Below are 14,078 nucleotides of genomic sequence, written 5' to 3' on the forward strand. Positions count from 1 at the left end.
GCACGCATTCATTCAGTCACTCATTTATTCATTCATTTGAACACTTGCTGATTGCCAGGCTGTGCTAGGTGCCTGGTGATGGAGTCGTGAATGCAGCACAGTCCTTGGGGTTCCCTGCCTAGCAAGGGTGGACGGAGGAGGGAGAAAAGAGAGGGCAGAGCAAACACCATGTGCAAAGGTGGGCAGCCACATAAGGTTCTTTAACCCTAGGACTTCCCAGGTGGTGCAGCTGATAAACAATTCGCCTGCCAATGCAGGAGATGCAAGAGATGCTGGTTTGACCTCTGGCTTGGGAAGATCCCCTGGAGGAGGAAATGGCAACCCACTCCAGTAGTCTTGCCTGGAAAATTCCATGGACAGAGGAGCCTGGCGGGTTACAGACCATGGGGTTGCAAAATTGGACATGACTGAGTGCATACACACACACACAGGAGATCACATATGTTCTTTCAACAAACATTGCCAAAGGTATGATCATAGCCTTGTAAAGTTTACAAGCAACAATGGACTGGGGGTCAAAACAGAACCCAAAGAGTGTCCCAGCTTTAACAGGTGGGTGAGGACTGAAAATCTGCACATCTGGCTAATTATATTTAGAGACAGATGGAAATTCTGCAAGGGTAATCCACCTTATCCACCTACACCTAAAACTACATTATCATATATTGATTGCATGACTGCAAATATAATACCCAATGATGTTGTAATAAAATGAATTAGTTAAAATCATGAAGATCAAAATCAATTTTATCGAGCATCTTTATAAGCCAGACACTTTGCTCGCTGCTATCATTTACCACAGCAGGATGATTTCAGAGGAGGACTGTATTCCACAGCATCTCCAGCATTCCTGGGAAAGTGGTTGGAGAGTGTTATCTCACTCATATGCTTCTTAAGAAGAGAGTGGCATAAAAGAGAATAGATGACTTAAATGCAACTTAAATGCAACAGATGACATAAATTCCCTAGAGGGAAGAAGATGGACTAGAAATAATCTCTTACAAAATTTCTGTAATGTATGGTTTAAAAACTCTCGAGTTGAGCACTTACTGTGTGCATAAGACACCTTAAGGAAGTTATCTGATTTTTCGAGATGTCCCTATGAGATGAAGTTTAAAATGTGGGCTTTAGAGCAGGGAATTTGCAGACAGGCAGAGGGCCAGATTCAACCCTGTGGCTGTTCTTACAGAGTCTTGTTGGACTCAATTTGTTTACATATTGTCTATAGCTGCTGCTCTGCTATAACAGTGGAGTTGAATTGCTGCAGCAAAATTCAAAAAGAGATGCCGGTTTGACCTTTGGTTTGGGAAGATCCCCTGGAAGAGGAAATGGCAACCCACTCCAGTAGTCTTGCCTGGAAAATTCCATGGACAGAGGAGCCTGGCATCTCTATTTTAGGTTCTATATGGCCCACAAAACCTAAAATACTGACTGGCCCTTTCTAGCAAAAGGCCTGCTATCTTGGGTCAGATATCCTGGGTTTTGAGCCCCAGCTCTTTAACTGTGAAGCTGTGCGACAGTGATGTAGTTATTTATTTAAAGTCTTTGTTCCTCACCACCCTCATCTGCAGAATGAGACTGGACTGGTGGTAACAACAATCACTATCTCAAGGCGTCACTGTGAGGAATAAATTAGATAATAATACCAAGTCCTTAGAACAAAACCAAGTATACAGTAAGAATTTGATAAATGTTAGCTATTATTGCCTCCTTTTTAAAGATCAGGAACTTCAGGCTCAGAGTGATCAAATAACTTACCCAAGACCACTCAGAATTGAAATTTAACTGATGACAAAGCCCAGGGTCGTTTCTGCCATGGTAACCCTCTTTGCTATGTTCTTAGTAATAGCAGAGTTAACTGCAGCCAGTGTTTACAGGGTAAAACTACTATCAGTGAGAGATGGACCTTGGTTCACAGAGTTGAAGGAAACTCAAGCACAGATCCACAGTAAAATTGTTGGAAAACCATTCCCTTCTATAATACCAAATGCCTCACTGCACCGCCCCACTTCTCCCACCCTTCAGAGAGTGCTGCAAACTGTTCCACAGCCTATTTCTGGCCCTTTATAAAGTAGTTAATAGGTTCAAATTTGACTTTTTAGACTTAAAAAAGAACTATTAAATTACTAAATGGAAATGTTTAAGGACTAGAGTTCACATAATCCAAATGCTCAAGTGAGAATATGGGATTATGATATAGAAGTGGGAATGGGGGCTACTCACCCAGGCTCTGGAATCAGACCTAGCTTCATACCCTGGCTCCACCGCTTGAGAAGCAAGTGTCGTCACACCAGCCATTTAATCTCCCTAAGCCTCAGCTTCACCATCTATAAGATGGTGATAATACACCTCACGATGTTGTGAAGATTAAGTGAGACAATGCATAGAAAACAGAAAAGTACTTGGCTATATTAAGTGCTCAAATTTATTATTTTGTATTTTATATAGTATATGATTTTTAAATAATTATTATTCCAGTTGAGCAAAATAGATGTTTTTCAAGGATATACTCTTGGGAGTACAGCCCCGTGTCTAAGTCATACCTAAGAATGACAAATTTTCTGCTTGACAATATAATTTTAAAAGTTAAAGAATCTGAAGGAATTTACTCCCAGATTTTTGCAGACAAACTGAAAGGGAACTTCTATAGCTATTACCTCCTATATTGCTATAGGAAATGCATCATTATAACCACACATTTCACATGTGGTTACAATGATGCCTTTTTCAAAGCTGATGATTATGCAAAAGAGCAAACACTATGTTCTTTTTGATATTTGTTCCATTGTGTATTACCTTTTTCTTACTACTTAGTATACACTAATGCTTTGTGTCTACCCATTGAATGTAGTTGTAAATACTGTTTATTAATTATGATATATTCAAATTACCACTACAAGTTTAAGAAAGTTACCTGGGAGTAATATTCACAGAAAAGTTTCATGTGCCAGCATTGGAATATATGAACTGGTGGTCTGATGGACGGTAATTTTTATCATAAAAATATTCTTTAATTTGCAAAGGGATTTATCATAGAGTTCCTTTAGGTAGGAAGTCTTCTGGGTCATCTAGAGTATGATTCAAGTTATTGAAAAATTGATCTCTCTCTCTATATATATCTTTCCTGAATATACCTTCCTTATATCGATACAGACCTACAACACTATGCCGAAGTATCGGTCCCATTTTCAGAAACTGGATAATCAGGCACTTAAGCTCAAAACCACAATTACACAGTGGTAAAATGGGAATCACAATTTAATAAAGGAGCTTCATCTTTGGGAGTACAGTCTTTAGTTTAAATTCTGTTTGATAAATGGTCCATTTATCTTCAAGACAAATCTGGACAGTCCAAATATAGAAGATATATATATATATACACACACACATATTTTAGAGTATATACACATATACATATTTTGGAATATATATATTACATATATATTCTAAAATTTGTGTATAAAGAGTATTTTTCATTCATTTAGTTTCTTGAGTTTATACCAAAATAGATTTAGAAAGTGAACTTCCCCAAACATAAGCGTATGTAGCTTTATGATGGTGTGTAAATGCTCTTCCTTTCCCCCAGTTTCAAAGTATATTAGCAAGTGATAGTTATATAGTAATAGTATGGCTATTATTATTGTGCCATGTTATACATGAGTACATGCTCTATGGGTTATGTTCTTTTATTACCTTCTGGTGGTATGTCAAATCGTAGTATGCAAGAATATCATAGGTCTCCTTATAAGAAAAATGACAAATTGCCTGTTCTGAAACAAAGACTCTAAGATGGAGTGACATAGACAAACATTAGTTTCAGTTTTAGGTGTGACCTTCTGATTTTGTTTGGTTAACATTAGTCATCTCAGTTCTGACTAGGAAACAGTATCTGCCAGCACAGAAAAAAAATCAGATCCTGTTTAATGTTGATGTTCTTGTATTTCATTGACAAGTATCCCAAGGCACTAGTTACAGTGAAATAGAAGTTGGCCAGAAATACTCTCAACATTGATTAAGCCATGGGTTACTTTCTTCTACAAATATTTAAGTTGAATTTGGGATATTTTTGAAGTTAAAAATATTTTCAAATACCACAGCAATATGACTATCATAGGCTCTTTGTGAAAAAACATATAAAAGGAAGTAAACTTTCTAGTGGGAGGCCAAGACAATATGCATTAAAATGCAACTTTAAACTAACCCCCAAATTACATTTTCTTTTTATCCACTAAACATTTAAATGTTATTCTCCCTTAACTAACTTTCTAGCTTTGTTCTTCCTCTAGTGATACTTGGTTTATTATTATTGATATTATTATTTTTGCATATAGTGAAAAATGAAAATAATAGTTTAAAGAACACGTGCTTCTAGCAAAAGTATGCCTAAAGTTAAACCCTAGTACTCAGTAGCTTAATTCTTTTATAACAACTTGGACTCTATTAGAAATGGGGCCATCTGAGAAAGGGCCCTTTGTAACAGAAAAAGTAAAATTTACTTCCTGTTGTGAAGTGATTGTAGACAGTTTAGCCTATTTCCACTTTATTCTACACTGTCTGAAATGTATTAGAAAAAGTAAAGAAACATAGTTTATTTCATTATCTATAATTGAAGCTTTTCAAAGGCAGAGACCTTAATTGGTATCCCCAGTGCCTAGCACGAAATGAAGAAATGTTTCAGCAAAGGAAAAAAAAGGAAAGAACCGATGCGTGAGCACTGCCTTTTATAAGAAATGTAGTAAGATAAAGCTCGAAAAAGAATTGTAATATTATACATATAACTACCAATAAACTGCTTTGGATATCCTATTTATATTTAACTTTTGTGTTTTACCTGCATTTAGAACTATGTACAAATGGCCATACAGAGTATTGTCCAGGGAATAGATAGGGGAAATTCCCTGGCAGTCCATTGGCTAGGACTCCACACTCTCACTGTTGAGGGTCTGGGATCAATCTCTGGTTGAGGAATTAAGACCCCACATCCCACGAGCCACACACACACACACAAAGAATGGATAGGTCCATTTTGGCATTGTCGTTTCTGTTATTTAGTTGCTAAGTTGTGTCCGACTCTTTTGAGACCCGCACAGACTGTAGCCTGCCAGACTCCTCCGTCCATGGGATTTCCCAGGCAAGAATATTAGATTGGGTTGCCATTTCCTTCTCCAAGGGATCTTTCCAACCCAGGGATTGAATCAACATCTCCTGCATTGGCAGGTGGATTCTCTAACACTGAGCCACTAGGGAAGCCCCAGCTTTGGCACAGGAGCTGGCATTTCTAATACACAGCTCAGGCATCAGCAAGGTCAAGGGGAAAAGCCCCACCAATCACTGATAGATGGACGATAGCCAAGGCTCCCAAGAGTCTTCTTGGAAAGCAGGCACTGGTCAGTCAGGCAGCTGGAGAACTTCCATGACTTTTTTTTTTTGCCTGAGCTGATATGCTTAGCTTCTACTATATTGTCTTAGAGATTTGGTAGAGATTTTATGCCGCCACAAGGAAGTAGACACAAAGCCAGGGCTTGACCATGAGGGCAGTTTCCAAATGCTCTTTTATGTGCGGGTATCCTGAAAGGTTGGCTTTTACAGTGCTTGAGCTCACACACTGTTGTAGGGTCCTTTTCCCCCTGGCGTTTCTCTGCTCCTGGGCAGTTCTCTCCCACGCAGGAGTGAGTCCTGATGACTTGGAAGAGAAATCGCAAACTAATCTGACACTGGATATAATACAGAAGTTCATAAATGTCCACACAGGAAATCTCCACGATCCACTAGAGTCACTTATCTTGCCACGCAGGCAAGCACAGCCTCTTGTTCAGGGGTAAGAAATGCGGAAGCAGCGCTGAATCTCTGGTCTCTTTGGGGAGGAAAAAAAAAAAAGCACTACTGCCATTTTTCCTGTTTATTCATATTTCTTTCATCTTTTCTTTTTCTTAATTATTTTTTTCTCTTTCTCATCTTAAATTGTCACTTTATATTCCTGGTTTTCAAATGTAAATACACAGTTAATAAGTACTCCAAGTGATCATATAGGACTAGAGTGATGCTACTGTCTGATTAGCAGCTGTTTGCTTTAATCCTTATTTAAATAACACACACACACACACACACACACACACACACACACACCTTTTTACTGAGAATTCACCATTTGAACAAAATGTGGTAACATATGGTTTTAAACTATGGAAAGGAGAAGAGTTTGTCATTTATGAATTATTTAAATGCTAAATGTCTAATTATTTTTCCAAGGTAGAATTTGCAGGTTTGGGGGAGGAGAGGGAAGTTGTTCTATTCTGAGGAAAGATATCTTTTAGAAGAAGGGAAAGTTGGGGGCGGATGGAGAAGAACCAGTTTTCCCAGTGTCTATAATTTAACTAGGCAGTTAAAGTTAGTTGGAAATTTACATAAAAGTTACAAAGACTATAAATGCTACACAGAAATCAAAACTATATTAGTTAAACCCATGAAATACAGACTGAAATTTAAGAAAGGAAACGTGCAGAAACCTATATCCAGAGTTTTCCTGAACTTAGGGTGTTTAGAATGAAATGGTCAAGTGTCAGGAAGTTTATGATTTTTCAGGTATAATAAACTTCTGGGACTGTTGTTTGAGACATAATTGGTGCTCACGCCTCACACAGTCTGTACTTTCCTTGTGTGCACTCGGAGTTAATATTTCAATTGAAAAACTAGCATACCAGCAAAAACGTCTCTGATTTAAGCTAGTCATTTATTCCCAGTCTCAGAGGAAAAGACTGGATATTCTCTGAGTTAATAAAGTGTGAAATGACTTTAATGCTTCAGGGGAAATATACTATATCAGTCTTGCAAACTGTTTTTAGAAAGCGCGGCTTAGTCAAACAAGAAAATTTAATAGGCTTAGTTATTTCTTTTTTCTCCAAATTGCCTTTTATGGCATAGAGAAGATGAGGACCTACAGCAAACAGTTTATCTCTGTAAACCAGTCGCCATGAAAAATAAGAGGGGACAGACTGGGTCAGTGTGTTTCTCATAGGTCCTGAAGTCAGCCTTAGTAGATTTAACACTAATTTATTTGAGATTTGGATGCCCAATTGCCAATCCTGGGTTCTGATGCAGAGTTTCTAATTCATGTGTGTGTGCGCATGTGTGTTCAGTCGCTTCAGTCGTGTCTGACTCTTTGCAACCCTATGGACTGTAGTCCACCAGGTTCCCCTGTCCATGGGATTCTCCCAGGAAGAAGACAGGAGTGGGTTTCCATGCCCTCCTCCAGGGAATCTCCTGACCCGAGAACTGAACCCTCATCTCCTGCATTGCAGGCAGATTCTTTACCCACTGAGCCACCTGGGGGAAGCCCAATTCATCTGTAGAACCCTGCAACTATGAGTTATGTGAGTGGGGTGCTGTTATCTCCAAGCCCATCAGAGCAGCCCGCCCAGCGAAGACCTTTGGTCCTGGTGATACTGGGTGAGGCAGCTTTTACATGGCCTGGTAGTTTCTTCTTACTTCTCAATATTCTACAAGTGAAGGCTAAGCAGACCTTCACATTTTACACTGTAAGCACTTTTAGGTTCTGTCCACTGTAAATTAGAACTAGGATGATTGTTTGGAAAACACACTTTGCCCACATAACCATGGTTAATCTAGTTTGATTTTTCTAAAGCAGCACAGAGAGACATTTATTTTTGTATGAACATGAATAAAAATTTGCTGTAGCCTACAGTTTACAGCCACATCCAGTATCTAGTGTGGAGTGACCTCATTCTTTTCCTCTGCTGCCATATATGTGTACATATATAACACACACATGCACACACATAACACACGCTCCCATTTTCCTTCTTACCCTAAAATGCTACCTACTTCTGCTGTTCTTTTGTTGGGGATTTCATCAAGCATGTTTACATCAAAATGCCTGCTGATCCTGGCCACTGCCTCACTCCTCTCACCGCTGTATCCTAGTTACGGGAGGTAAGCCAGCTGAGCTGTTAGTTTTCCAACCACTTCAGCTTTCTCTCACTTGTCTATTGGGAAACTACCAAAGCCTAGACTGGAAGGCAACGTGAGTGAGGATGAGCATACGCGGGAATATGTGTGTCAGTAGCTTAAATGCCACATGTCATCAGTTAGACATGGTGGGATTGAAAAGTACCTGTTTACAGGAAGAACCCTGACGAACCCTGACTCTTACCATACACCATATATAAAAACTGACTCACAATGGGTCAGAGATCTAAATGTAAAAAGCTAAAATGATAAAACTCTTAGAAGAAAATATGGAGGAAAAGCTTTATCACACTGGATTTGCCATTGATTTCTCAGACATGACACTAAAAACACAGGCAAAAAAGAAAGAAAAAACTGGGTAGACTGGGCTATAGCAAATTGAAAACTTTTGTGAACCAAAGCATACTATCAGCAGACTAAAAAGGCAACCCATGGAATAGGAGAAAATAATTTCTGAAAATATTAGGGAATTAATAGCCCGTGTACATAAAGAACTCCTAAAATGCAACACTAACAAAGCAAACCAACCAACTTAAAAATAGGCAAAGGAATAAACAGGTGATTCACCAAAGATGATACACAAATAGCTAGCAAGCACAAGGTGCTCAACATCACTAACCATTAGGAACATGCAAATCAAAACCACAGTAACATATAGCCACAATAACATACCACTTCATACTTATAAAGATGTCTATTATTTAAGACAAAACAAAAAAGAAATAAGAGTTGACAGGAATGTGGAGAAATTAGAACTCTCATGCATTGCTGGTAAGAATACAAAATGGTACAGCTGCTATGGAAAAGTTCCTCAAAAACTTTATCACATGATCTACTAGTTCCACCACTGAGCTGGTGGGACTAGTTCCAAAAGAATTGAAAATAGGGATTCAAACAGATATTAGTACACCCATGATCATAGCAGTTTTATTCACATAGCCCAAAGGTGGAATTATCTCATATGTTCATCAGTGCATGAACGGATAAACAAAATGTGGCACATATACAAAATAGAGTATTATTCAGCCTTAAAAGGGAAGGAAATTCTGAAACATACTACAATGTGGATGAACCATAAAAACTTAACACTAAGTGAAACATACTAGACCCAAAGGATAAATGTTGTATAATTCCTCTTATACATGAGACGACCTGGAGTAGTCAAATTTATGAAGACAGAAAATAGAATGGTTGCCAGGAGCTGGGGAGAGGGAGTAATGGAGTGTTATTGTTCAATAGGTACAAAGTTTTAGGACAGGAAAATGAGATAGCTCTGGAGACAGATAGATGATGTGATATTTGCACAACAACGGAAATGCATTTAATGTCCCTGAACTGTACAGCTAAAAATGATTACAGTGGTAAATTTTATGTCATGGATATTTGGCCACAGTAAAAAGAAAAAAAAAAAAAGAGTCATGGAAAACCAGCAGAGTTAGTACGTGGAATAAAAAGGAGGAAGGGATGCAGGTCTTTAAGAGAAGATGGGAAAATTATTAGAAAAAATGTCTAGATTATGCAGCTTTTTCTTCATGTTTATGATTCAAATGCCAAAGAGAGAAAACTGATCAATGTATTGGCTTATCAAATGAGACTTTTCAAGTGTGTGAAATCTAGTCTAAAAGTGTCCTTGTTCTAAGATTAGAGTTAGTCTGAGGTACTGCTACAGTTCCTTCATGCTTTTAGATATGGGGAGCTGTTCCAACATGTGTGTGATTTTTTTTGTAAGTACAGGACAAACCGATACTACAGGGTGACATAAAATCCTAGTAGAAAGGAAGCCAGCAAATATTTCTATCTACTGTGTGTTAAAATGGAAGGGACAGTCTACTCCAAAGAGAGGGCTCAATGGCCAGTGGCATACTTTCTTCCAAAGTTTGCTCCAGTCTTCCTGACATTGCTCAGTAGTTGAGTCAAACCATTTTAACATTTCTGGTAGGTGTAAGTGGTAATGGCAAAGCATAACTAAATATTCATGAGCTTATTTACTCCTTAAACCTGTTGGATGTCTTCCATTGTTTGAGAATCTGATTAAATTTATGAACAGTATTAGTATAGACTTTCAGTGTATCTTTGTTGAGATGGGTGGCAATTGGTGAGGATGCTGATTAGACAGAACCAGTCTGTAGAAACTATCACTTTAAAATTCTAGTCGTGTGAATGTATGCTAAGTTGCTTCAGTCATGCCTAACTCTTTGTGATCCTATGGACTGTAGCCCGCCAGGCTCCTCTGTCCATGGGATTCTCCAGGCAAGAATACTGGAGTGGGTTGCCAAGCCCTCCTCCAGGGGATCTTCCTGACCCAGGAACTGAACCTGGGTCTCTTATGTCTTCTGTATTGGCAGGTGGGTTTTTCACCACTAGTGCCACCTCTACAAATCTCTGTGAAGGCCACTGACCATTCTTTTGAGGTATATCTATGATTTTAAATCTTAATGTGAAAGAATGCAATCTGTCCATATGTGTGGTGGTATGAACATTGTCATATGTAATGTTTGGGGATGGGGAAGGCAAACGTCCTTGGCCTTTGCTATATTATCTATTACTTATGAAATAAAGATGTTAGAGTTAAAAGAAACCGTAGAGGCTATCTTGAAGGATTTTCCTATTACTTTACTTTTACATTTAAAAATAAGATTAACTTGCAACTCCTCTGGCAGTTCAGTGGTTAAGACTCCACACTTCCAATGCAAGGGGTGAGGGTTTGATTTCTGGTGGGGAAACTAAGATCCCACATGCCATGTGATATGGTTAAAAAAGTAACAATAATAAAACTAAGTAAATAAAAATATGATTAACTTGAGATTTTTTCCTAATACTTGATGCAGGGAAACTTTTTTTCTCCTACAGAACTGCTGCATTTCCAGAAAATGGAAGTTAAACAACACATCATGTTGCTCACAGTTAAGTTTAGATATCTTTATTGTTGTTTTCACTACCTGTGTACTAACATATTTTTACTAAAAACTACCTCATTCTTTGTATGTGTGTGCGTGCTCAGTCATGTCGACTCTTTGCGACCCCATGGACTGTAGCCCGCCAGGCTCCTCTGTCCATGGGATTTCCCAGGCAAGAATACTGGAATGGGTTGCCATTTACGTCTCCAGGGGATCTTCCCCACACAGGGATCAAACCCAAGCAGACACTCTTTAGATAAAGACAAATTGAACCTCTCACTTTAAAAAAGAAGAAACAGGTCTTGATAAGTTGTGACCCATCCAAGTTTAAGTATTTTTGTTTGTTGTTTGTCTGGACTCACCAACTGAATTAGCTTCTTGTAGACAATGAAAAGACCTTTTGTTCCCTGGAAGCAGGTGGAACAGAGATGAACACAAGTGGTGGCACAGATGCCAAGTGAGTGACTGCAAGCCTCACGGGTGCATTCCCCCATGAACAGGTCAGAGGCATTGAGGTGGACACGGCATCAACTGGATGATACTGTCTACTTCAGAGGTCTGGTGTGTGTTAGGGCTGGGCTGAGCCAGGGGAGGGGACAGGCTTACATTTCCTGACCTTCTTAGATTCATTTATGATTTTAAATCTTAATGTGAAAGAATGCAATCTGTACACGTGTACAGTGGTCATATGTACGTGTACCTATGAACACTGTCCTATGTCATGTTTGGGGGTGGGGATGGCAAGTATACTTTAGTACATTTCTGGAGGATAGTTTGACAACCTCAATTACAGTAGTCATTAACAGTTCATCCTCCAAAAAAAAGTTCATTCTCATTAATTCCATTTATAGAATTTTAACCCAAGAAAATAATCAGAGGCATGGGTAAAATTTATAGTCAGGTATGTTCACTACTGTGGTATTCATAGCACAATGTAATGAACATAATAGTATGTATTTATATATGATGTAACAAACCTTCAAAAATATGAAAATGGCTTAAAAATTACAGCATAGTTGTAGGCTAGAATATTTATTTCATGTTCTCAACTATGTTAAATTTAACTATTTTGTTAAATTATATTTTAGAATATATATGAAAAATTTTTAAAGGGCTTCCCAAGTGGCTAGGTGGTAAAGAATCCGCCTGCCAATGCAGGAGATGCGGGTTCCATCCCTGAGTCAGGAAGATCCCCTGGAGAAGGAAATGGCAACCCATTCCAGTATTCTTGCCTGGTAAATCCCATGGACAGAGGAGCCCAGCAGACTACAGACATGGCTTAGTGACTAAGCAACAACAATTTTTAAAAACGAAAAAGGAATATGCTACGGTGTTAACTGTGGTTATCTTTGGATTTTCGGATTGTAATTTTATATTATTCTTTAATTTCCAAGTTTCCTTTAATGAATATGCTTAGATAAAAAGAAAAAAATATTTAATTAGAAACAATTTTAGCTCTCTGTTGTCCCTGAAGTTAGTGGGCATGTTCAGAACCCAGCCTAGAGGATATGAAAACGGACGTGGTGAGGCAGGTGGGCTGGGGGTAGGGGGAGGGAGGGAGACAGTCGGGCAACCAGTGTCACCAGTAGCTCCTCCCTGACATACAGGGATCTGCTGTCTCTGCCTCTCAGAGCTAAGTGAGGGCTGTGGTTACGGCTGGGAGGGCTGGCCGTCCAAGACTCGGGGTGAGGCTGATGCAAGTAACCTCTTTCTTCTATGCCCCCTATCCCTGCCATAGCATACCTAGGATTATCACCCACAGAATAATACCTTCTGTCTATGGAGAATTATATAGTTGTCAAAGTGCATTTATATATATTGCAGTTCACAGGATTACCATGATTTGGAGAGTTTAACATAGTTATTTCTACCTTATATGACAGGTGAGGAAACAGAAATCAGAGGAGGCATACAGATTGTTCAAGGACATATCAGTAGCTCTCTACCTTTTACAAAGGACCTTCCTTGCAAAAAAAAATTTCAAAAGACAACTCTGAGTGAAATCGCTTGAACTCATTTGGGGGTGGTTGGGGAGGGTGAGGGAGACAAGGTATAGAAGCAGTAAACAATTTCCCTTAATTCCTAAGATGCTCACATAGCCGCAGCAGGAGCGTCTCGTCTTGGGCCTCAAAGATGTAAACTGAGCAAGGAAATACGGATTTATATTGTTGGTTCGAAATGACTTGCCAAATGACTTACCGTGTCATATGTGCTAATGTCAATAAACATTCATCTGGTACACACTCTCTATACAGCAGATGTACTGGTTGATAAGAATGAAAACTTATCAAACTTCGGCAAGGTGTACTTACCAAAAGCCACCAGTTCGATTTGTCTGATCCTCCACACAATGTAGAATAAGAATACACAGGAAGATTCAGGCAGCTTTCTTGGGGTTTCTCAGTTCAGTTTTTGGAGTGCCCCGTGAGACAAATCCTAAGGAGTTAAAAAAAAAAAAAAAACCTGCTAGGAATGTTTTCTATTTCAATAAAATTTTCATACATGCATTATGAATTTGGGGCCATTTTCTTAAAATACCTAAACTACTATTACTCTAATTATCATATTCTCTTCAGATCAAGAAACGCAACCTTTTATTCCTCCTCCTGTCCTTGAAGAAACAGGCAACAGCCATAAGAAAATGACCAATTTCTTCCCTTTGTTGCATTTTCCCTTCTGTCTTATTTAGAACCCTGCCTCCCCACCCCAACTCCAAGATGAACACCACAGCGTTTAGGAATGAATACAGATGTAGCTTATATTTTATGCTTATAAATCCACAAGAAGAAGAGGTGGTACCCCTTTAAAGAGATGATACTATCTAGCTCATGGACTCCCCCAGCCCCATTTGGGGGCTTACGTCACACATCACTATGGATCATCACATTCTTTCCTGCTAGATCCAGAGGGTCTCAAAAACCAGTGAAACAAGCCCTTTGGCCAACCATCACCAACTGATCAGAGCTGGTATAAAAGAAACTTGTTATCCTGCCCTAAAATGTGTAAGACACTTTGGAGGATGTTGTTTGCATGGAGTACTGTAAAAAACAGGATTTAGAGTCCTAGGATAATCTTGAAAGTCATAATATAGAAAGCATTCAAAAGAAACTTAAGTTCAAGAGAAAGGTATTTTAAAAGGATATGTGAAAAATATATATCCTGAGCACAAAACTTTTACCTTTATTTCACACCTGG

At 38.8% G+C, this 14,078-nt stretch overlaps 1 protein-coding gene across 1 annotated transcript in view; it reads right to left on the reverse strand.

Annotated features, from left to right (window-relative positions):
* Window positions 1-13,319, reverse strand: part of RBM47 (RNA binding motif protein 47) — a 34,210-nt gene extending 20,891 nt beyond the window's left edge. The window contains exon 1 of the mRNA XM_052642091.1: window positions 13,196-13,319. The gene's annotated coding sequence lies outside the window, so the exon portion shown is untranslated. The remainder of the gene's footprint in view (window positions 1-13,195) is intronic.
* Window positions 13,320-14,078: the final 759 nt, after the last annotated feature.

The sequence above is a fragment of the Budorcas taxicolor genome, chromosome 6 (assembly GCF_023091745.1).
Source record: "Budorcas taxicolor isolate Tak-1 chromosome 6, Takin1.1, whole genome shotgun sequence".
Taxonomy (NCBI): domain Eukaryota; kingdom Metazoa; phylum Chordata; class Mammalia; order Artiodactyla; family Bovidae; genus Budorcas; species Budorcas taxicolor.